This window comes from Felis catus, chromosome D4 (assembly GCF_018350175.1).
Source record: "Felis catus isolate Fca126 chromosome D4, F.catus_Fca126_mat1.0, whole genome shotgun sequence".
NCBI classification, from domain to species: Eukaryota; Metazoa; Chordata; class Mammalia; order Carnivora; family Felidae; genus Felis; species Felis catus.
Window position 1 is genome coordinate 63163828 of NC_058380.1, and position 26117 is coordinate 63189944.

General features: G+C 41.3%; 1 protein-coding gene and 1 long non-coding RNA gene across 7 annotated transcripts in view; one reads left to right on the plus strand and one right to left on the minus strand.

Annotated features, from left to right (window-relative positions):
• Positions 1-26117, plus strand: part of PLPPR1 (phospholipid phosphatase related 1) — a 374403-nt gene that overhangs the window by 267564 nt on the left and 80722 nt on the right. The window lies entirely within an intron of this gene.
• Positions 1138-16340, minus strand: LOC123381716. The gene is made up of 7 exons (XR_006589056.1): positions 15496-16340; positions 13608-13691; positions 11615-11717; positions 10547-10750; positions 7539-7664; positions 5020-5192; positions 1138-4030 (listed from the first exon to the last, which is right to left on the minus strand). It is a non-coding gene; the product is annotated as an uncharacterized LOC123381716 (long non-coding RNA).

A 26117-nucleotide genomic window follows, 5' to 3' on the forward strand; every position in this document is an offset into this window, starting at 1 on the left:
TCAGTGCAGTTGGAAACTTCTGGAAAGTTGCCTGGAATATGCCTCAGGGTTCCCCATAAGGAGTGAGAAAGTCGCAATATTCATCCTATGGTGAATATGTATTGTTGCTTATGGGAACGATGGTAGCAACGATAGCTGCATTGTTGTTTGACGTTTACTCCAAGGGGCATTGACTCCTGGGCACTTCGACCAGCTCTGCAAGCAGCCGGTGCATTCCCGCTCCTCAGAAAACCCTCAGTCAGAGAGTGACTTTATAAGAAAACCCAGGGGGCGCCTGGGTGGTTCAGTGGGTTAAGTGTCCGACTTCGGCTCAGGTCATGATCTCCCAGTTTGTGAGTTCGAGCCCTGCGTCGGGCTCTGTGCTGACAGCTCAGAGCCTGGAGCCTACTTCAGATTCTATGTATCCCCCTCTCTCTACCCCTCCCCTGCTCATGCCCTGTGTCTGTCTCTCAATAATAAATAAACGTTAAAAAAATTTTTTTAAGAAAACAGTGAGGGCTAAAGGACCATGAGCAGGACACTGACCACCTCTGCTATAATGCTCAACAAACCCTTATCGTACAGAATTGAAAGGAATTTCCCAAGAGTTCTAAGAAATGTCCTAAATGGCCCTAAAAACTGAAATCCTTGATTTTTTGTTCATCTCCTGCAGTTACAGATCTTCAACAGCATCAGCTTTGTCAGGACTGAATGATTTGGCGACAGTGTCATTTCTAAAACCAGTAGCAGGGAAATTTTTCTTCTAACTTAGTCACTCTACTGGTATGTCTTCCAGACACAAGCCATGTTACAGATGGAGCAAAAAAAGTACTTTTTATGCTTTTTAAACCAAGCAATATGGGATCACAGTAGAGACTTTGAGCAAAAAAGATTCCATGGTCCTTTGGAAACAGTACTGGGCCAGAAGTCAAGGAGTTTAGGTTTTCTTCTTTCCAATGTGCCTCTGTAGCTGTGTAGCCTTGCAGAAATCCCTCTAAACCTTCTAGGCCCCATTTTGCTGATCTGTAAAATGTACAGATTGAACACTAAGGTTTCTTCCCACTTTGAGCAGGATTCACCTCTGAAATAAAGCAATGGGACTTGTATTCGTTACAGGGATCAAGTAAGGGGTGACAAGAAAAAATACAGACTTACATGTAAGTGCAAATATACATATTTATTTCTGTAACATTTGTAGGTCTCTATTTATTCTATAGTTATTTTTACTCCAGAAATGAAAACACAAAATTTTATGGCATTCAGAATATATCCTTTACAAACGATTGTACTCCCCTGAAAGCACATGTTTTCTTCTCCCGCTTACAAATGAGAGTATATTTTCCGAGTAGGATCAGAACAGGGAAAGAAATTTGATAAAGAAAATTATATCTTGTTTTTCTTGTGACTGGCATGATTAAGTGGTCTATAGAGATGTATGTCAGCTGAAGATGTGTGAAAATAACCTAAGGTTGCTTCCCCATGTGACGCAAGTTTCTCTTAATTTCCCATTGGTCTTCATAAACTGAGCAGGATTGTGCTAGTATAAAAAGACTCCCTATCTCTTAATATTAAAAAAAAATCACACTTGCAGGTTTTTTTTCTGGTTTAGCCTGAATGTTGGTCTTATACCCTACTAAATGTAAGGTTTTATCATTTGTTCCCAAGAGTTAGGATGTTGTGTTAAGGGGTAGTAGCAACTAGCTCAAACCCATTGGGGATTTGTGGGCTTACCTGCCCCAACCCCTATCTTTAAGGACTTTACATCACACTACAAATAAGGAAAATCAGGTGCTTCAAGATAAGGATAAAAATCATATTGTGAAAGATATGTCAAAGAGAAGAAAGATTCACATTCTAGGGTAGCACTACCCCTATTCATCCTGGCTCTGATCTTCCCCCTTGGGTGGGAAATGCCTAGGCTTGGCTGATACACAGCTGACGATAAAGACTGTTATTAGCTCTGGTTTTGAGTTCCAGCCAAGTTTATGGGCACTCAGCAGCTGCTGCCCCCAAGTATTGAGAAAGCAAAGCCACAACCAGGCCCTTCTGCCAGTGCGTTGCCACTGTGTGTACCTGTTCATCTCCCTGGAGACCAACCCCACTCCGGACTGGGTCTTTAGGACCCTGGAAGCAGTGAGTGGGTTTCTGAGGCTCTCTGCCTTCTCTAAAGGGATCTACATGTTCTTATTGGGCTAATAGGAATGTCTGAGATCCCAGTAGACCTTTGAGTCAAATTCAACTTTGGAACTTTTTAACAACTGGGGACATCTAGGGAGAGGAGCCTGTGCTCACCCCCAGTTCAGTCCAGTCTAGAATGAATCATGAAGTAGGTAATGTTCAGTTTTATTAGGTCTCTGAAAGAAGTTTAAGTTCTGTCTTTTGGAGAGAAGGCCTGTGTGTCTGTGTGTGCGTGTGCGCGTGTACGCGTGCTGGGGTGGGGAAAAGTGTGGTGAACAGCTTTCTACAGTTTCTTATGGATTTTATTTTAATAATTACAGTGACAGATTTGTAACCTTTAAGGTACTTATATTGTCCATAGTTTTATTACCCAATAGTATGTGTGTGTATGTATATATGTGTATGTGTATATGTATACACATATATTCGTATTCCCATAGTTTTATTATTGTTTCATTTTTGGAAATTATTTTCCTTACCCTCAAGGTCTTTGTGCAAGGGCTCTAAAACTTCTCACTAGAAGGATTGGAAATGTAGATTCCTAGCTCCTCGAAGATTAGATGTGGAGAAAATAGTTAATTAGGAGTCTACACTTTAAACAGTTACCCCCTGTGATTCTAAATGCAGTTGGCAGGTGGATCTTATTTTGAGAAAAACTATTTTAGAGAAGCTCATCTGATAAATTTTTTTGAAAAACCTCTTCTAAAAAGAGGTCTTGTCGATGCCAGAAATTGAGTGTTTCTAAATAGAAGTAAATCATGGATAATTTTTTGTCATCTACAAGAAAATAGCCAATAGATATGTGATACACACTTGAAGGTCATTGTTATTTAGGGCATATATGCATTTAAGCATTTTGTTTTGTATTTTCACCTATTTTTTTATGTTTAAATTCGTGCTGACAGTTCCCTTTGGACATGATAAATATAGCTACTTAAAAAGTCTAAAATATCATGGACTAGCCTTTGACCTTAGAAATGTTAGATATTTTACTTAACTAGCATTTATTAAATACATATTTATTGACATTTGTCTTTGTACTGGGCCCTCTGCCTGCACTGAAGTGATACACATGTAAACTGTCCCATAAATGTTACCTGAGTGTCCTAAACGTCTGTGCTTGTGTGAAATACACAGGCTCAAACAAAAAGAAGTTTTGCTTAAACAAAGAGGTGTTGTTTGCTTAGTTTTACTCAGTTTAGGAATCACAAACTTTATTATCATTGTGAGCAAGACCTAGAGAAATGTTCAGAATCTCAACTGATGACTGGAAGTGGGTAAGATAGTCATGGGGGTAAGAGGAGTGTCCCCACAAATTATACCAACATGTTTCCCCAGGGATTCTGGAGAATGTGAGAATTAAGGTCACAGTGACTAAAGTTGTACAGGAGCTGGGCTATTTCTCAAACGTGATAAGGTGGAAAAAGGTTTAACAACTACTGATTTATGATTATCTGGAGGCCTTTTTAACTTAGTCTTTTGTAATACAACAAAGACTATCTATAAATGTCTGAACCCATACTCTGGAAAGGAAGGTAGTGGACCAGACTTGGTTGTACATCAAACACACACACACACACACACACACACACACATCCTGTGATTTCAAGGCCCACACCCTTGGCCTTCTGATTAACTTCCTACAAGTTCACTTTGAGTACAGTCCTTATCCAGTGATTCTTGAGGAAGGATATCTGAGGGTGTTTAGTCAAGTAGCTGCTGCTTTGACGTATTAACTTGAGATTCCATTTGCTCCCTTCTGCAGCCTGAGCTTTCTCCTGGAGTCTGAACTCTCTGATCAGGTACCATTTTTGCTTAGTACTTTTGTGATGCAAGCAGGTTGCCCATGGTTCTCTTGCTCTATGGCAAAGGGCTGAAAGTGGGGACAGGAAAAAGATAGGTGTAAACTTGGACTCTTTGCCAGCAGATTATCTTCTTGGAAGGGATTGAATATGGGGGTGCCTGGGAGGCTCAGTCAGTTAAGCATCTGACTCTTAATATCAGCTCATGTTGTGATCTTTACAACAGTTGTGAGATCGAGCCCTGCATTGGGCTCCATGCTGAGCATGGAGCCTGCTTGGTATTCTCTCTCTCCCTTTCTGTCTGCCCCACTCCCCCACAAATAAATAAAATAAAATAATAAAGCGATTGAATATGAACACTGATTCCACCTCCAGCTATGACACCCAGGTTTTCCTGCTAAACTGGTATATGTCTAACTGTATATGGGCTAATTATATTTCCCCTGTGACTACCACTAATACCTGGAGCTACCCTTTCCTCTAAGAACTCAGAGCTGCTCCAGGAACTCACTTGGGAAGAAGAGGGTCCTAGCATCACCAGGTCTATAGTAACTTAGGATTTGACATCCTCAGTAAAGGCATAAAGTGAACCACCATAGCAACCCCTCCATTGCCTACCCAGGACTTAGAGTGAACATAGCCCCTCCCCATTCGAATCCCTCCAAAAGGGACATCACCTCTACCTAGGTCAGAAGTATGGACAGGCAACAAATGCATGGGTGCTAAGAGATTTTTCCTCTGTGATTATTTGCTTTATCTCAATTATTTGCAAAGTTATGCTTTTTATAATCTATAATTATCTTAATTTTGTGTTTGCTTTTTTTTATTATGTCTCAATTGACTGTAACCTCCATGTATAACAAATACAAGGTAATAAATATTGGTTCAGTGAATGATTAAACTCTCAAGAAAAATCTAAATATCCGACCCCCTTCCCTTCCTCTCACTTGCTCCTCTTACAAGAAATGAAGAAGAATGGAACAGAGAAGGAACTAGAAGCATTGGACCACACTGACCTGCAGGATTATTACAAGGGCTTCCCTCTGTGCTTTATCGGTACCTGAATTGGGAATTGAAGAGAGCTGTCTTCATACCCTCTAATTCTTTGATTCAGGTTTTTTCCAGTGATGTGGTTTCTGCCAGCTGTGTTGTGACAGTCTTCATACTCTGAACAGTTGGGTAGAGTGCTTTTCTTGGAACCCGCACTGCATTTTCAAAGTGTTTTTCCAGGGCCTGAGATGGAATGATGGGAGGTGAGGGTAAATTTGGGGGGGGGGGTAGAACCTTATGCCAGCTTCAGCCTATGTGACATGAGGCCACTACCACTCACCACCAATGGCAATTCATCACAAATGGACTGTATTTTAGCATATGAAGTAATCAAAGAATTCCTGAAGAAACCATGATGAATCTGGCTTATCCTTCAGGAATTAGAAGAAAAATTCTGAGCCTGTGAGTTTGAAAACGGAAGGAATACTTCAAAGGCGGGGGGGGGGAGCCAAAATACATATCAAGAAGTAAGCAGTGAGAGAACGAGGAAAAGAGTGAGGACCAGGGAAGGACTTACTGAAGCCTAAGGAGAGGTCCCAGATTAGAAGGCTAATGGCCCTGTTCTACCTACAAACATATTTTGTTTGGGTCACACACTATTTTAACAGTCAAGAAACTTTACATGAAAATCCAAGTTCTGATACCTCTCAAAAAATTGGAAGATCTGTGTCGCAGACTATGAGTCTGGAGTTCTCTCTTGTCCAGCAAGAGAGAGGATACAGAATTGAACAGGAGAGAGGCTAATGTCCAGGAGGAGACAAGAGCCCAGAACAGGGGTTTCATCTCCGTATTTATTGAGGTGAATGTGAAGAAAACAAGATCTTACATATGTGAACATGGAGAAAACAATCAGACAGTAATCATTAACTCGTGTGTGTAAGAAGCAAAGTGTCTCGGGAGCAAGCGGAGTTTGTGATCAACGTACATTGGTGCCATATGGAAAGTAATTTCCTGCAGGTGATATAACAAGTTACTCGTGATTCCATTACGATATATGGCTAGCTAACCTCGGGCGTTTTCGCCCCGTGGTGGCGGTTTTCCACCCTAAGCTTTTTTCTAACCCATTTATGTAAGTAGAACCTATTTCCCCACAGATTTGGTGATACTGGGATCACATCCCATAATGCATCAATCTCCTGGAGCTGGGAGACAGCTTCCCCTTTAAATAGAGCGTGGAGTTTTTGGTTACCAAGCTCTGTTGACTACTTATTACCTTATGTTCTTCCAATTTCACTCACTTACATTGGTCCCTGCAAGCTGCAAGATTCCAGCTCTGGTCTGTGGAATCAATTTAGGATTTTTAAAGGGCCGACAGGATGGAAATGAACAGGCAGTCATTGTCTGCCTGACTCCACCAAAGAGGACCAGGGACTCAGAGAAGGTGTGGCCGGCACTCAGGCTTCCTTAAGAGACACATGTGTGGAGAATGCCCCTTGAGCCTGAGCATCTGGCAGTGGTTGAACATTTCTTGGTAGTGGTAGTACTGGGCTTTCTACCCCCTTTGTGATGGTTTTCTCTGTCAGCACGCCTTTCTGCTTTGCATTTTAGTCAATCTGTGCTGCTCTCTCTGTAAACATTAGTACCTCTTTTGGACATTACAGCTATTCTTTCATCTTTATACCTCAACTTCATTTGTTCCAAGTGGCTAAGTATCTCTCTACTGGAAAATTTGCTTAGTCTCAGTAAATGCGTGTCTGTTATTAGTTCAGATTAGTTTTGCCAAATCACTGGATATAAAATCCTCAGGGTAGAATAAATTAATACATTTGTAAAGGTAATTCCATTAAGTATTTTTCCACCACAGTCAGAAAAAGGATATAGAACATTTCTAATGACTCCTTTGGAGTGGTTTTCTAAAAGACCCCCACAAATTCTAATTAGTTGTAAACTGTAATTTGGCTTTCACATTTACAATGATGGATCTCTCTGACCACTACCACTCCCTTTAGCAGCTCCCGCTTTGGCGAAGTTAAAAATAAATAAATAAATAAAAAGGGAACATCCAAGTTGGGCATGCCATTATGCCATTTAGTCTCTTTTTGCCTTGTTTTTCTCATTTATTGAGCATACCTGTGAGAACCTTGGACCAGGGAAGAGGCTGCCCTTAGCTTAGAAAGTAATAACTAGGCTTATGGTTCTCAAAGGTAAGTCTCCAGCCTATAGTGTCAGCATCACGTTGGAACCTATTAGAAATGCAAATTTACAACTCCCACTCCAGATATAATGAGTCAGAAAATCTAGGGGGTGGGCCTTGTGATCCGTGTTTAGCAAGCCCTCAGGTGATTCTGGTACATAAAAGTTTGAGAGCCCATATTCTGCATTTCATTTACAACAACTATATTGTGAGTGTCTTTACAAAGCTTCCTCTGAAGCTAAACAAATAAGCTAAGGCATGAGGTTCAAAGAGTCAGACTTTTTTCCTCTGTGAGTTTTTCCTGTCTGGTAGATATGTGTGCTTTGTGGGTGTCTCAGCAGAATATGTGATAGACAAGACGAATTTTTAAGGTTATTGTGGAGTGGAAGAAATACCTGTTATTTATCTCTCTGTTTAGGCTTCTTTCTCAGATTTCTTGGGCATATTCTGTCCACCAGCAAGCACCTCCACAGCCCAATAATCTGCTGCTGCTTCCCTTTACACAATCTCCTTTCCATCGTCTGTTGATCGGAAAGATAAGATCAAACAATTGACAATGAAGGACATAGGTTTGGTCCAGATTATAAAGACACATAGGTAAAATCAGCAACATACTGTGAGCAGTTGACAGTGCAATTGTCTTGATTTCCACATCAAATGAATATAAAGGAATCTGACCGTTCCAGATTTGTCCATCTTTCAGCTACTGAGATAGTCCCTCTAAGGAATTTCTACAAATGTGATTGTTTTACCAGTGAGAAGTTTTAAAAATAGAACATCAATTCTATTCTGGATCATGGCCTTGCTGATCTAATCACTTGCTCTGTCTTCAAGATTAACACTGATTCCTGCAGACAGTTTGATTGTGCTGTGATTGTTAACCCAGGTATGAGGCCAGGAATAACGGAGCCTTAGATGTGAAGAATGAGTGGTACTTCCTGGAAGTATATGGATTCGTGCCATAACCTCTGGAGTTTCCTTTGGATGTAGAACGGTTTTTAGAATTAAACAACCAAATGTTATGTACATTTGCTATGTGCTGATAATTGTTCTGAGTTGTGATCATTAGCTATGCTTTACTAACACCATAAACAATGGTTAGTGCTGCAGTGAAGCATACAGCAGCATTCTGCACAGGCAGAAGTGCCACTTGCTTGGGGGGAGAAGCTACGAATTGTATGCACCTCACAGAAATTCATGGAACCTGCCCGCACTACTTCTTCAGAGCACTAAGGGGATCATCTGGGAAAAGATACAGACATGTGTAGATAATGACACCAGCTGCTCAGAGGCCTCTAGCTCCTTAATCCAGGGGGCACAGGAGATCCCTGGGCTCGGTGGGGTTTGTGTAGAAAATAACCAGTGGTTAGGAACAGTCTGTGAACTCCACCCCCCCCCCCCACCCTTCTCTCCGAAGCCCTTTGCAGGGGGCTGAACTTGCCTTCTTTTTCTCCTCCTGTTCTTTATAATGGGTTTTAAGTATACAAGGATTTATAATCTCTCATCAGTTTTTCCCCACATTAACCTTGTATCGTATTATTGTTATGAAATTTACCCATTGCTGTTGGTCATTGTTGTTTGTAAAGAACAGAAAGGCATTTAAAACCTAGAATTTGGAAGAAGAATGAAATTTTCTTCTTCATCTTCACAGTGGAAGTTAGGCATCCCTCCATTTTTAATCTTAATTAAATTTAATTTGATACTCATGCTATAATTATAATTATGACTTTATGAGCCCCTGGTTAATTTCAGAATTCTGATGTTGCTGCTGAGAATAATAATCGAAAAGATAGGACTGGAGATTTCACAAGGGGTCACCCACTCAGCCAGAAATGAGCTTCATTAAGACAGAAGGAGAAAGCACCCTGACTCCCAGGAGCTAGCACAGTACCGTCAGCTAGGCCTTGGTGTTCTCCTGTTGAACACACACAATTTCACAGGACATCAACATCAGGCAAGGCCATTCTGTGGCTATTTTGGATTGAGACAAAAACAAGACCACTCTGAAATCACATCTAAACACAGGTAAAACATGAACTTTGTCCAAGCCACAAAATCCCAAATATCCCCTCTTTCAGCTAAGAGGGATTGCTGTTTCTTTGCCAATTACAGCTTCAGTCTCTCTCTGCTCTGCCCTGCCCTTAGATGAGCTTCATTGAGGCCATCATAACCCTTCCTGTGCTTTCTGAAAGTACCCACTCCAGAGAGAAGCCTGCTTCCTCAGACACTCCTCAAATCACTCAATCAAAGCCCCAGTCCTACAAGCCCTTGCTCAAAGCCTTTTCCTGAGACACCCCACAGTTCCCCATTGCTGTGCATTCTCCCTCTCTGCGACAGGCAACAGACCCAGCATGTTCAACTACAGGTGTGTTTCTGGTGGCCTTTGGCTAGAGAATATTCTGTGAGTGGATTGCTTATTTGGCATACCCACTCCGGATAAAACATCGAAACTGTGCTAGTTATACCCTCCTCCTTAACCCTGGGCGTGGCTTGCTGATAGAGCACTTCTGTCCCTCTCTGACTTCAGCTCCTCACGGGTTCATATGCTGCAGGATTTTAGTCTTTTGGACAGAAAGAGTCACCTTAGAATCTAAACTGAAAAGGTGCCTTAGGGTTCCCTAGAAAAACAAAACCAATAGGGAGGGAGTGGGGGTGGATGGATAGGTGGGTAAATACATGAGGTAGATATTATTCTATTAAATATCAAATATTTATTGCATGCCAGGAACTGTGCTAAGTGCTTTACATAGTTAAATTGTTTTAATCCTTGTGACAAGCCTATGAGGTAGATATTATCACCCCCATTTTACAGATGAAGAAACCAAAACACAGAGAAGTGAATTAACTTACCCAAGATTACACAGCTAGAGTTCAAATTCAAGTCTAACTCTATATCCTTTGCCCTTAGCTCTTACATTCTACTGCCTTTGAGATACCTCCTGTATTTCCTATAATCTAAATGGTGATAATTCAGAATACCAACTATACTCAGAGTAATGTAGGTAAATCCAGGAAAGTGTAATAATAGTTATTAAAATATTTGTGTATTTTATTTTAGAATAAATGTAACTACCAACCCCATTCTTCTCAGTTTCAACAGTTAATGAGTACAGTGATCAAACTCTTAAGAGAGCCATATACTAGTATCAGAATATAATGACAGGTTTCAGATTGTATATGCAAATATTGTCAAAAGTATATTTCTTTGAGTTATCAGGGATCATTTGAAGTACAAACATAGGAAACTGTCTTCTTCGAATACGAATGACCTATCTGTAGCAGGATGAATGAGAGATGTGCGTGATAAGGACTGATTACAAGTGCATTATGGGCTTGTCCGGTGTAATGCATGTTTCACCGTAACTCTCTTCCTTCCTGATAACAACTTGTTAGGTATTTATACCTGAGAGTGCTATTAGATTTCTTAGGATGTTTCTCTTTTCTCCAATCATTATTCTCAGTCTTCTGTGTTCTCTGTCCATCTTTGTCACAGTGGGTATTTCCTTTCATGGTCTACTTGATCACTCCTGAAGGCTAACTTGCCATTTTTTCCTACAGTTTGTCAGAATTTCTATAATGGTTTAGCCACTTTTATACCTCTTCAAACCTGTAAATGTATTAATAATGCTAGTTAATAAATCAGGAGCTTATTGGAATACCAAAAATGCATAAAATTTTTTTGAGTTAGCACTCAGAGAAAGATATAATTCTTACAAATGCTTTTTAAAAATTTTTTTAATGTTTATTTTTGAGAGAGAGATACAGAGACAGAGACAGAGTATGAGCAGGGGGAGGGGCAGAGAGACAGGGAGACACAGAATGTGAAGGAGGCTCCGGGTTCTGAACTGTCATCACAGAGCCCCACGTGGAGCTCGAACTCACAAACTGTGAAGTCATGGACTGAGCTGAAGTCAGACGCTTAACTGCCTCCGAGGCACCCCTTACAAGTGCTTTTAATAAGCACTATAGGAAATTTAAAATAAGGCATGTGTTTGACATTCTGTATACATTGTAGAAAATTTTTTTCATTTCATTTCATTTTAATTCCAGTGTAGTTAACATACAGTGTTATATCAGTTTCAGGTGTACAATATACTGATTCAACAATTCTATACATTACTTAGTGCTTACTATGATAAGTGTACTCTTAATCCCTATCTCGTATTTCACCCATCCCCCCCCACCTCCCCTCTGTTATATATACGTTGTAGCAATTTTAAAGTTAATATTAAAATAGTAAATGCACAGGAACCTAAAATTTATAAACAGATACTATCTTCCTAACACTTATCAATGTCAACTTTATAAATTAAAAGTCATGGTTCAGACATGGTTACAGTGTGCTTTCCTGTTCATTATCTGAAGCAACCATGGGAAAATCTATATTCTCCTGAAGCTTGGGGAAATACTACTTAGCATTTTGTATATAGAATGTTCTTTATCAAAAAAAATGTTCTATATCCATTTTTACCTTAAGCTGTTTTGGTTGCAATTCATTTTCACAACCTTCCACTGCTCTTCTCCCAATCAGATTCTGAGTCTAATAATGCCTTGTCCCTAAAAAAGGAAACACACTGAAAAAGGAAGGAGAGTTAGTGTAGTTATGAGCTCCTCATACACAAATGTACCGCTGTTTTAATGGTATGCACAGGAGGTTAAATACTGGCAGAAAAAAAGTGTGTGATACTTTGACTAAATAATGTATTTCATCAGCATTGTACGTCTTTCTCCAAACTTCTGTGAGTCCATATATTCATGGAGAGAACCAGAAATGCGGGTCAGTTTGGAAAGAAATATTTGCCTGCAGTTTTGGTCTGAGAAGAGAACGTGCAGCTCAGTCACTCTTGACTGCCCCATGAGGCCTCCAGAAAAATCTGTGAAGAGATGGATGAGGTGACAACACAGATCCTGGTAAAGAGGGGTTTAGGGATTGCCATTGTTGAAGGAGTAAAGATTAGGTCAAAAATATTTTTGTTCAACTCCATTCAAGAATCAATCATGTTATTCTGTAGGGATGCTGGAGGAAATTACAGTTTGACCTGCTACAAAGGTACCTTTTTACCCTTGATGGCTTCTGAATAACTCCTTGTACTTCAAGGAGCTTAAGCACATCATTGCATTGCTAACACACCCTGACCTAGCTGGCACGTCAGCACTTCGCCGTGTCACATTCATTTTTTAGAGGTCTATTGTATGTATGTATATGTGCATAGGTATGTGTACTTGTGTATATGTGCATGCGTATGTGTACGTATGTACACATACGCATGCACATTTATACACACACTGTGTGATAAAAATAAAGAACAGTAGCAACAGCTTTGGGGCGCCTGGGTGGCTCAGTCATTTGAGTGTCTGACTTCAGCTCAGGTCATGATCTCACAGTTCATGAGATTGAGTGTCGCATCGGGCTCTGTGCTGACAGCTCAGAGTCTGGAGCCTGCTTCAGATTCTGTGTCTCCCTCTCTCTGCCCTTCCCCTACTCATGCTCTGTCTCTCAAAAAATAAATAAACTTTAAAAAAATTTAAAAAAGAAACAGTAATAACAACTTTAAAAAAAGGTCTGGGGGCGCCTGGGTATCTCTGTCAGTTGAACATCTGACTCTTGCTTTTGGCTCAGGTCATGATCTCACAGTCCAGTCTGTGAGTTCAAGCCCTATGTCAGGCTCTCCCACTGCTTGGGATTCTATCTTTCTCTTTCTTTCTGTCTCTCCCCTGCTCATCCACATGTGCTCGCTCTCTCTCTCTCTCTCTCTCTCTCAAAATAAATAAACTTAAAAAAAATCTGTAGCTTAAATTTTTCATATAGAGGATCATTTCAGGTTGTTTGTTTATTTATTTATTTATATCTATTTTGAGAGAGAGAACACAAACGGGAGGAACAGAGAGGGAGAGAGAGAATCCCAAGCAGGCTCCACACTGTCAGTGCAGAGCATGATGTGGGGCTCAAACTCACGAACTGTGACATCATGACCTGAGCTGAAATCAAGAGTCTGACACTTAACTGACTGAGCCACTCTGGCACCCCCTCAAGTTGTCATTTTTAACTTAAAATGATAAATATTCAAAGTCAAGAACTTTTTAACTGAGAAATATTTTACATTTTTTTTTTAATTTTTTTTTTCAACGTTTATTTATTTTTGGGACAGAGAGAGACAGAGCATGAACAGGGGAGGGGCAGAGAGAGAGGGAGACACAGAATCGGAAACAGGCTCCGGGCTCTGAGCCATCAGCCCGGAGCCCGACGCGGGGCTCGAACTCACGGACCGCGAGATCGTGACCTGGCTGAAGTCGGACGCTTAACCGACTGCGCCACCCAGGCGCCCCTGAAATATTTTACATTTTAATTCTATCAACATTACTTACTAAGATTAATTGGAAGTCCAAGCCTGTGTTGTTAAGACTGAAGAGAAATAAGATAAATATTGGGCGAAATGGGTGGTGGGGATTGTGAGTACACTTACCGTGATGAGCATGGAGTAATGGGTGAAGTTGTAAGGTCACTATGTTGTATCCAGAAAGCAATATAGCACTGTATGTTGATTGTACTTGAATTAAAAAAATAGATGAAAAATGTTTTAATAAAATAAACATCGGGAAGAATCTACAGATTATATTACCTTATGGCTTGACGAGCTAAAGAAACCAGCCAATCGCCACTCAAATCATCAGTTTTAGTAAAATTGTTTGAAATAAAAACTAGTATCCAGAAATAGTCATTTAATAATAAAGAGATCCTATTTTAGAGCAAGATACTTGTAGAATACTTGGGGATAAACCTGGGAGGTGTTTATGACAAGTAAGCAAAGTAGAAAATTTGGGAATTTTACTTAGTAGAGATCGACTTACAAACTGGAGCTGGAAATTTGAGAAGTTTGAAGCAGAAGGCTGACCAGGACTGGGAGTTCAGTTCCAGGACTAGTGAGGCTCCTGGGTGGTTCCGTTGCTTGAACGGCTGACTGTCGATTTCGGCTCAGGTCATGATCCCAGCCTTGTGGGATTGGCCCGTGTTGGGATCTGCACTGAGTGTGGAGCCTGCTTAAGATTCTCTCTCCCTCTACCCCCTCCTGCTCATTCGCTCTCTCTCTCTCTCTCTCTCTCTCTCTCTCCTTCCGTAATACAAAAATTAAATTTTTTTAAAATGTTGTAGCACTAGATCGATTCCTGTCAAAATCTGACAAGAATTTTTTTTTGACAGAAGTTATTCCAAAATTCATTCATAAAAATAAACTTTCAAGAAGACAAATTAATGTTTTGAAAAGAAGCAGAGGGGCTCCTGGGTGGCTCAGTTGGTAAAGTGTCTGACTTTGGCTCAGGTCATGATCTTGCAGTTTGGGAGTTCGAGCCCCACATTGGGCTATGTGCTGACAGCTCGGAGCCTGGAGCCTGCTTTGGATTCTGGGTCTCCCTGTCTCTCTCTGCCCCTTCCCCACTCCTGCTCTCTCTCTCTGTCTCTCTCAAAAATAAGTAAACATTAAAAAAAGTTTTAAATAGCAGAAATCCTATCATTGAAAGGAACTAGTTAAAAATAGATTTAACTATGTATCTGATCTTTGCATCAGTGATTGTTGAAGGAAACTAAAGATCCTATCACACATAAAAACAAATATCAGCATTTTGACATAAATGGCATTTTTTTTTTTAGAAAAAAGAATTACAGGCAAGGAAAAATATTTAAACCTATTTGGGCAGGTTTGGGATTAATATGTATACCAGGGGTAAGCAAAGGACTAGATAATAGCTGTTTTAGGCTGTGTGGGCCAGACTAGCATCATGGACATGTGAGTTTCACTTGGTTCCATGCTCTGGTGTTGCCATCTTGAAATGCTTAGTCATTGTTTAACAAGGTGCCCCACATTTTTTTTTTTACTGGACTCTGCAAATTATGTAGCCAGTTCTATTTGTGGGCCACACAATCTCCGTTGAATCTACTCATCTCTCCAGTTGTAGCATAAAAACAGCCATACACAGTACATAAATGAATGAATGAACGTGGTTGTGTTTGAATCAAACTATAAAAACAGGCAGTGGGCCACATTTGGCCCATGAGCCTTAGTTTGCCCTTGTCTGTACCATATAGAAAGTTTAGGGGCGCCTGGGTGGCGCAGTCGGTTAAGCGTCCGATTTCAGCCAGGTCACGATCTCGCAGTCCGTGAGTTCGAGCCCCGCGTCAGGCTCTGGGCTGATGGCTCAGAGCCTGGAGCCTGTTTCCGATTCTGTGTCTCCCTCTCTCTGACCCTTCCCCATTCATGCTGTGTCTCTCTCTGTCCCAAAAATAAACAAACGTTGAAAAAAAAATTAGAAAGTTTATAGAAACTGATAAAAAGAACTATATACAAATAAGTGCCCTACCTCAATAATCTTCAAAGAAAGCAAGCGTTGAATTAATACAAACTTAAAATAATGATGAACTTCCATACTGATGAAATCATGGTAAACCTGGTAGTTTCAACAAGCACTCACAGGGGCATAACTCAGAAAACTTTTTGAAGAATATGTTTGAAGAATTATAAAACAGCATCTCCCCTTTGAATCAATATCTTCTTTCCTAGAAATGTATCCCAAGAAATAGGTCAAAATTAGAAAATGCTACATGCATGAAGATGTTCACTAGAGATTTATTGTTAGATGAGAAACTGAAAATTATATAAACGTGCTACATTGGAAGTACGCTCAAGTCAGCTATGATCTATCCATTTTACGAAAGAATATACCATCAATAAAAGTCATCTCTTTTGTGGCTATGCTATAATAACTGCGGAAGTGTTTTTAGCATTCTGCTAAGTGAAAACAGCAGATAAGGTCTATCGGCGCTATGTTTGCAGAAATGTAAAAATTATGCATGCATAAGGGTAAATACTGGAAGGAACCAAAGAAGAAGCATTGGAACATGCTTTTTTGAGTTCCAGCTCCAGCGTCAGTCGAAGCCTGAGCTGGAGCCCTGGCCCTGGCCTGTTGGCATGACGGTGAGCAAGTGGCTTAACCTCTCTAAGACTCCCATTTCCTTCTACAAAGCAGATATAAGTAACATTATTCTGTTATCTCATAAGGGTGTTGTGAGATATAAATGAAAAAATACATGCACTGTAGCACAATGCTTTGCACATGATAAGCTTTTATTTTTTATTTTATTTTATGTTTTTTCAATAGATGAAGTTTATCGTCAAATTGGTTTCCATACAACACCCAGTGCTCATCCAAAAAGGTGCCCTCTTCAATGCTCACCACCTACCCTCCTCTCCCTCCCACCCCCCATCAACCCTCAGTTTCTTCTCAGTTTTTAACAGTCTCTTATGCTTTGGCTCTCTCCCACTCTAACCTCTTTTTTTTTTTTTCCTTCCCCTCCCCCATGGGTTTCTGTTAAGTTTCTCAGGATCCACCTAAGAGTGAAAACATATGGTATCTGTCTTTCTCTGTATGGCTTATTTCACTTAGCATCACACTCTCCAGTTCCATCCACGTTGCTACAAAGGGCCATATTTCATTCTTTCTCATTGCCATGTAGTACTCCATTGTGTATACAAACCACAATTTCTTTATCCATTCATCAGTTGATGGCCATTTAGGCTCTTTCCATAATTTGGCTATTGTTGAGAGTGCTGCTATAAACATTGGGGTACAAGTGCCCCTATGCAACACATGATAAGCTTTTAAATGTTACCTATTTATTAACAGTAGTATTATTAGTATTAGCAAAGGATGGGAAATTAAAACAGTTTATTTCATTTTTAGTTCAGTTGCTATGATGTTATTTGTGCAGTTAAAGAAACTTTCAACAGCTGTCTTTTAAAATGTAATGATTACCAATCTCAGCAGGTAGCAAACTAGAACTATTAAAGCCGGGATAGTAAAAAGACTATTTTAAAGATCTCACCAATAGAAAAGAGAAAAGAATTGCTGAAATGCCTTAACATAAGTTGCTAAGCAAAGCCAAAAAGACAATTAGAGTGAGCACAGAGAAGGGTAATGAGCGGCGATAATTAAAGCTGCCACCAGATACCCTCACACAAATTCACACACATCTCTGTGTCTTTTAGGGAGGTTGATGAAGTCAGCAGCATGACAGAGGAAAGGGTGGTTATTAAACTGGTCATGTAGTGAACACTCGCCCTCACCCAGCTTCCTCCCTGTGGTAAAAGGGGAGGAGAAGCCGCATCATCAGCATGATTGCCAGGAAGCTTTGCTGTTCGGGCCTGGTCCTTGTCCTTGTCTTTACCTCTCACTGTAGATGAACAGGGCTCCTGGACACCGTGTAGCTGGAGGGTAAGGATTCCCAGTTGGGTTAGTCTCAACAACTCTGCCCCAGCGCTGGCAGGTTGGGTGCACAGCGCTGAATTTATTTTAGCCCTTTGGTGCCAAGAAGGTTTGTGAGAAAAGAAACACTAAATGCAGAACCCCGGACATGTTCTGCAGCCTCCTGATGCTTCTCACTGCCACGGAAACCAGATTATGACTTGCAGGATCATCCCACCTCTTCTCTCTGTGTTACACTTGGGATTATCTGTTGGACTGAAAGAGGCAGTGTTCTGTTTCCTCACCATGCCAGGACTTGCAAAACGCCCTCAGCATCTGCACGCACAGAATGGAACAGAGCCGAGTAGGGAAGGATAGAATAGATAGGAGTAGAAGAGCAGTAAAAAAAACAAAAAAAACAAAAACACCCCCAAAAAAACCTGAAGGAGATCAGTAGTTGGTTAATGAAATTAACACGTCCTACTCCTCCTGCCTCCAAGTTCTCAACATTTTGATGGTGCTTCGCCTCCTAGTACTTACAGATGCAGAGAGTGCTCCGGGCCAGAGCTGTGTCACGCCCTGTACCCAGCAGGATACATTAGTTCAGTTCCTGCAGCTGGGCCCCTAGCTGGGCACTCAGATTTGCACTCTCCAGTGCTCCCTAATCTCAACGTTCCCTCAGCTGGGCTCTTCTCTCTCTCTTACTCTAAAATGCACGTGTCTCAGGATGAAGACCCCAAGCTTTGGTGGAGGGACAGAGGATCTCTCTGATTTTTCTCTTGGTGCCATCTTGTGTGCTCACTCATTTCTTATTTTGCCTTCTTCATTTTCCCTTAGTGTTTTTGCAGAAATCATCCAGTTTCAGCACTCCACTAACATGCCAATAGACCCTAGATCTGTGTTTCTTTTTTTTTTTTTTTTTAATTTAGATCCAAGTTAGTTAGCATATAGTGCAACAATGATTTCAGGAGTAGATCCCTTAATGCCCCTTACCCATCTAGCCCATCCCCCCTCCCAAAACCCCTTCAGTAACCCTCAGTTCTCCATATTAAAGAGTCTCTTATTTTTGTCCCCCTCCCTGTTTTTATATTATTTTTGCTTCCCTTCCCTTATGTTCATCTGTTTTGTCTCTTTAAGTTCCATGTGAGTGAAGTCATATGGTATTTGCCTTTCTCTGACTAATTTTGCTTAGCATAGTACCCTCTAGTTCCATCCATGTAGTTGCAAATGGCAAGATTTCGTTCTTTTTGATTGCTGAGTAATGCTCCATTGTGTATTATCCACACAATCTTCTTTATCCATTCATCTGTCGATGGACGTTTGGGCTCTTTCCATACTTTGACCATTGTTGATAGAACTGCTATCAACACTGGGGTGCATGTGCCCCTTTGAAACAGCACACCTGTATCCCTTGGATAATACCTAGTAGTGCAATTGCTGGGTCATAGGGTAGTTCTATTTCTAGTTTTTTGAGGAACCTCCATACTATTTTCCAGAGTTGCTGCACCAGCTTGCATTCCCACCAATAATGCAAAAGAGAGCCTTTTTCTCTGTATCCTCACCAATGTCTGTTGTTGCCTGAGTTGTTAATGTTAGCCATTCTGACAGGTGTGAGGTGGTATCTCATTATGGTTTTGATTTGTATTTCCATGATGATGAGTGATGTTGAGCATTTTTTCATGTGTCGGTTTGGCCATCTGGATGTCTTCTTTGGAGAAGTGTCTGTTCATGTCTTTTGCCCATTTCTTCACTGGATTATTTGGTTTTTTTGGGTGTTGATTTTGGTAGTTCTTTATAGATTTTGGATACTAACCCTTTATCTGATATGTCATTTGCAAATATCTTCTCCCATTCTGTTGGTTGCCTTTTAGTTTTGCTGATTGTTTCATTCACTGTACAGAAGCTTTTTATTTTGATGAGGTTCCAAAAGTTCATTTTTGCTTTTGTTTCCCTTCCCTCTGGAGATGTGTTGAGTAAGAAGTTGCTGTGGCCAAGATCAAAGAGGTTTTTGCCTGCTTTCTCCTCAAGAATTTTGATGGCTTCCTGTCTTACATTGAGGTCTTTCATCCATTTTGAGTTTATTTTTGTGTATGGTGTAAGAAAGTGGTCCAGTTTTCCCAGCATCATTTGCTGAAGAGACTCTCTTTATGCCATTGGATATTCTTTCCTGCTTTGTCAAAGATTAGTTTGCCATAGTTTGTGGGTCCATTTCTGAGTTCTTTATTCTGTTCCATTGATCGGAGTGTCTGTTTTTGTGCCAGTACCTTACTGTCTTGATGATTACAGCTTTGTAATACATCTTGAAGTCAGGGATTGTGATGCCTCCAGCTTCGATTTTCTTTTCAAGATTGCTTTGGCTCTTCAGAGTCTTTTCTGGTTCCATACAAATTTTAGGATTGTTTGTTCTAGCTCTGTGAAGAATGCTGGTGTTATTTTGATAGGGATTGCAGATCTGTGTTTCTTAAGCTCGGTACCAGTGACATTTTGGATGATTCTTTGTTGTGAGTGTCATGCTGTGAACATAAGATTTTGAGGATTATCCTTGGCCTCTACCCACTAAAGGCCAGCAGCACTTTCCCTCCAGTTGTGACAACCAGAAATGTTTCCAGCATTGTCAAATGTCCACTGGGGGGCAAAGTCACTCCCAGTTAAGAACTACTCTTCTAGATGGCACTTTGAAAGGACCTCCTAATTACTTTTATGTAAAAAAGCCCATTTAAATGCATACAATGATTTAAATATATTGCTTTTCATCACCTCAAATTTAAAAGGGAGCTATGATTAAACCCATCTTTCAGGTGAGAAAATTGAGGTTCTGTTGGCCAAATGTCACACAGCTAATAAGTGGTAATATCTAGATTTGAACCTAGATTTCTCTGACTACAACTCATCTTCATTTCTACTTTTTGATAAACTAGAGTATTATTTAACTATATATGTGTTCAGGCTGCTCTGATAAAAATACCATAGATTTGGTGTCTTACGCAACAAATATTTATTTCTCACAGTTCTGTGGTGTGGGAGGTTCAAGATCAAAGCACTAACAGATTCAGTGTCTGGTGGGGGACCACTTCTGGTTCATAGATGATGGCCTGTCTTCTCCCTGTGTCTTCACATGGCAGAAAGAGCAAGAGAGCTCTCTGGGATCTCTTTTCTTTTTTATTTTTTTTTAATTTTATTTTTTATTTTGAGAGAAAGAAAGAGAGGGAGGAGCAGAGAGAGAGAGAGAATTTCAAGCAGACTCTGTGCTGACAGCACAAATGCAGGGCTCAAACTCACTAACCACTAGATCATGACCTGAACTCACAAACTGTGAATTCATGACCTGAGCCAAAACCAAGAGCTTAACCAACTGAGCCATCCAGGTGCCCCCTGGGGTCTCTTTTCTAAAGGCACTAATCCCATTCATCAGGCCTCCACCCTCATGACCTAATTACCTCCTGAAGCCCTCACCTCCTAATATCATTATACTGGGGGTTGGGATTCCAACATATGAATTTGAAGAAGACAAAAAAAAAAAGCTTCAGTTCATAATAATATCCATATTGCACATGGAGCAACAAAGTAACAGTAAAATAGCAAAGAAAAACATCAAAGACCTACATCAGTTCAGCTGTCATTACATGATTAAAGTGCCAATATCTTGCAGAACACAAATCCTCCAACAATTTTGTCTTCTAGCGAAATGGAAAGTAATTTATCTTTGAAACTAATTAGATTCACGGGATTTTCTTTTCCCCAAGTATACTGGGTCTCTATTTGAAGCTTTACAAAACAGACTTCAAACTTATTGGTTCACATAACTGAAAAGGTCTGATATATGACTGGCTTCAGCACTAGCTTGATCCAGAAGTTCAAAGACTTTCACCAAGGACTTTTTCCCCTCCATCTTTCAACTGCCTGTATTAATACCAACTTTATCCCCAGATTTAGCACTATGAGCCATCACTCACACCATCAAAAAGAAAACAGGTGGGGTTTTTTTTGTGGTAGCTCCACAAAAGAGAGAACTAACTCCTTTCTCTCTTAAGCCCCAGAGAATATTCCATTTGACAATCACTGAGTCATATGCCCATCCATGAACCAATCATTGAAGCCAGAGGGTTGGATGTGTGATTCACTTTAGCTGATGAAGGCAAAACTCTGGACTATGAGTGGGGTAAGCCTTCCAATTATGAGCCAAAATTCAGGAGAATTGATTTCTCAAGGTAAGTTAGGAGTATGATCCCAGAAGATGGGGGGAATGGGTGCTAATGATGGCAAATAACATTTTTCTTTTTTTTTCTTTTTCTTTTTTAATTTTTTTTTTCAACGTTTATTTATTTTTGGGACAGAGAGAGAGGCAGAGCATGAACGGGGGAGGGGCAGAGAGAGAGGGAGACACAGAATCGGAAACAGGCTCCAGGCTCTGAGCCATCAGCCCAGAGCCCGACGCGGGGCTCGAACTCACGGACCGCGAGATCGTGACCTGGCTGAAGTTGGACGCTTAACCAACTGTGCCACCCAGGCGCCCCAACATTTTTCCACCCCAATCCTGTTAACTTGCTTCCTACAGTTGTTAGTTTTCATTATTTAACACCCCCCGCCTTGTTCTATCACAGAGTTTTTACCACAAACCTGTTTGCTTTAGCTGGTGTTGCTGGAAACTCCTTGACAAGTGCCCAGGTATAGTCAGTGGGTAAGTGTGATGAACCGACACCCACAGAGCAGATCTTAGCCTAAAACAGAGCCAGACTGAGGGGCAGACCACTGCTTCTTGGACAGGCAGGCCTCCCACGCAGCCCCTATCATTCCATCAGAACCTCCCTCAATCGTGGGAACTCTAGTGCCAGACTGCTGCCACTGCAAGTGGGATAGCAGTTAATTCTTCAAGTGCAAAGGGAAGGGACTTAGAGCTTCTGAGCACCTACTGGATACCACAGAAGTCACATACACTGTATCATGTCTTCCTACAACCTCCCTGTGAGGAAGCATTATTATCCAACTTGAAAGATGAGGAAATGGAACTCAGAGAGGTAGGGTAGCTTGCCCAGAGTCCTATCACCTATAAAAAGCAAAACATGGACTCAGACTGGCATGTCTTTAATTCCAGAGCCTGTGCTTTGTGTCACCAAAAGTGAGCCCCCTAGGAGAAGATCAATCAATGAATATATATATTTTATTGAGAATCCATTTATCAAGAAGTACACTCAATACTGTTTCTAGAAAGTGAATATAAAGCCTTTTCTCCCCATGAGTAAAATGACTGGAAGAGGGAAAGAAAGAAAAATGAAGATGAAATAAAGACGGAGCCCTTGTGTGATGTGCACATCCATAGCCACCACAGTAGTACAGACAGTGCCTAGAAATGCCGCATCGTCCTGTAACAACAAGAGCATCTCCAGCAATAGTGAAGCCGTTCCTTCAGCTGAAGTGCAGTGAGTGACAGTAAGCAGTGACACTAAGCCCCCAGAGAAATTAGCAGCAGCCGTGGCAGCCTGGGAGTGATGTGGGGATCGAAGCAGCATTGAGAAAGAGGGCAAGCAGGTGTGTGTATACAGTCCCATTATAGAAAGTATTTTGGCCCTGCCCCCAGGTTGGTGTGCCCTAAGGGAATTCCTGTTAGAGAAAGACGGTAGGCCAATACACATGGGCGTGGGCTGTGCTAAAATTCAAACTCTGCAGTTTGGAATAGAACAAACAGGAAGAGTGTTTGCCTTGAAAAGCCAACTTAGGCAAAAAATTTGTGCATGCTCTTCGCCTGATAGGGTAGTATGTGGATGTCTTTCAGCTCTGGCAGGAATATGGCTTTTGGCTATACCAAAATGCATCAAAACAACCCCCCCCCCTTACACAGTCTCTATGTACCTCGTACCTGCCACCCCAAGCCCATGGAAACCTTTGAAGGGTTGTAAACTTACTCCTTTGCTGTGATTCATACCCTACAGGTAGGAAGGCACACACATAAATAGCCATTTCCCCAGTCTATGTCTCTGAGAGTTTCGGCAGTCATACATGATTTGGCTTGTTCTGCAGATAGCCTAGAGCAGGAGCCCTTGAATTTGACTCTGTCAGAAGCCTCGCTCTCTGCAGAACCCTTCTCCCTCAGCCAACAAAGACCTATGACGGTAAGTTCTCAGTAAAGCCACAGGGCCTTAGGACTTGGGATGTCCATCCCAGCTAGTGGGGCCATGAAAGGCTGCAGACTATTTTCCACCTAACTTGCCAATTTGGAGTTTTAGAAAATGCACTGAGGACCGGATTGGGAAGACTATGCTGTGCTCTGAGGTAATTTAAAGTCCTGTGGGAAATGATGACACCACACTTCTGGTGTAAAATGAAATGCCCAGTTAGTTAAGGTCCAGTAAAAGAAAATGACACATGGGGGTGCCTCGGTGACTCAGTCAGTTAAGCATCTGACTTCAGCTCAGGTTATGATCTCATGGTTTGTGAGTTAGAGCCCTGTGTCAGGCTCTGTGCTGACAGCTCAGAGCCTGGAGCCTGCTTCAGATTCTGGGTCTTCCTCTCTCTCTGCCCCTCCCCCACCCACGTGCACACGGGCACGTGCCCCCCTCTCAAAAATAAACATTTAAAAAAAGACTTTAAAAAAGAAAAACAGGAAACGACATATGAATATGTATGTGAGACCTAGACATATAATATCTAAATGTAAATAAACCAAACCAGTATTTCATCTTTGTAGAAAACAGGTTGTCAGTTTTTAGATTGTATTTTTAAAACTTTTCAACAAGTTATGCTCAAGATGAAACCCCTATCCAAATTCCTCTCCTGTTTCCTACTCTTAATGTGCTGGAATCCATGGCTGGGCCTGAATTTCCCGCCCTGGATCTCCCCCACCGTAAGAAGATGGAACAGCAAAGCCTCTCACCTCCCTGGAAGAGCCAAGGAGGACCTGCCATTGTGCGGGTTAATTGCCTCTGACAATTAACAGTGCAAGCAGCTGAGTAAAATGGAAACATTCTGCACAAAGAATTTTCCTTACAAGTCAGGTGGTGAATGTCTTTGCTGTTGTTGATGGTCACACACTAACAATGGTGGGAAATGTTCCACTAGAAAAACCATGAGGGTTCCAGGACCGTATCCAAAAAAGATACCATCCACTGTTGAATTTGGAACATTCCTTTCAGTTTATGGTCGGGAATGTAATTACAAGTTTTCCTTTTGATGACTGAATTGTTTTTTCCTTGCTCACTGAACCCAAAGTTACTATTAGTGTTCATGCCTCCGTCATGGAGTCTTTGAGGAAGTGGGTTGTTTTCTTCCTTATAAAGAGGGCATACTGGGGCTGTCTGGGTGGCTCAGTTAGGTTAAGCATCCAACTTCAGCTCAGGTCACGATCTCACTGTTCATGAGTTCGAGCCCCTTATCAGACTGTCAACTCAGAGCCCACTTTAGATCCTCTGTCCCCTTCTCTCTCTGCCCCTCTCCTGCTCGTCCTGCCCCCCTCAAAAATAAATAAACATTAAATTTTTTTTTAAAAAAAGAGGGCATCCTGGTGGCAATTTTACCTGGGGGAGAAAATGCAGTGTAGGTTCTTTCTGAGTATCTGTAGATGGTCTAGGGTGGTCTTTGTAGACACCATGGAGAAGATTGGTGAATATAAAAAACTGTGTTAGCATGTCAGGCCTGAATGTGTCCCTATTCAGGAACCTGTCATTTGAGGAACAAATTTTACCAGCAATCCCTCCTTAAGTGAAAAGAGTCATTAAGTCAATTCCTTTAGAGCACATGACATCTTTAATGTTTCTTACAGGCCATTTGAGGAGAGATATATGGTCACTGCTCATAGCATAGCCTCCCGAAAATAGAAAGCACTGCAGATGCAGTTAAGGTCGGCCATGCCTCACCTCTCTGTGCAGGGCTGATTGGCTCATTCTGGTCCTACACAGATCAACCAAAGCAAGAGCCAGACCACTCCCACACGGGGATTCACCCACACTCCCCTGCATTCCCAGAACTGCTCATCCCAATTGCAAAATCTGTCTGTACAGCTGAACATGAAGGAGCATGCAGTGGAGATAGCTCAAATTGAGCCATATAGGAGGGCCCACAGCAGTCAGTGGGAGTGAGACGTTCAGGCACAGCTATCTGTCCCACCCCATCTTACATGCTGCATTCGGCTTGGGAGGGTTCATATATCCCCACTCAGCATGACTCTCCTGTTGTCCCTTGTACCCGTCTAGCTGAACAATGGGACTTAAAAATGTTAAATTTTTAGAGCCGATGGCTTGGTGATTATTAAGATGCTTTGGTAAAAATGAGAGGTCCACCCCTGTTATACCAAACCAGATACAAATATCGGTGCTTGGAGGACCCCTAGAATCAACCCATCGATACCACTTAATTTGGAACTGGAGAAACTGAGGCCCAAAGAGATAAAGCCACTTGTCCAGGGTCATTTGGTAAACTTAGTGAGAGAACTAGAACCTGAACCCTAGTTCAGTGTTTCTTCTCTAAGAGCTTAGAGCCCATGGCTGCTTTCCATCTTTTATGACCTCCTTTCCCCAGTTTACTCTCTGACCTGATGGTTCAACTGCTTGTACTCTGGGTTGGTGTCATAGTGGCTTCTTCTAAAGGTGAACTTCCTGGAACACTGTTGCTTATGTATCAGAACAGTATACTGAGATATGAATTTGTTCCTATGCGTGGGTGTTTATTCCTTCTTCCCACACAGCCCCATTCCATTTCAACACCAAACACGTGGTCAGGGGCTCAGTGTGCTTTTTAATCACAGGGATATA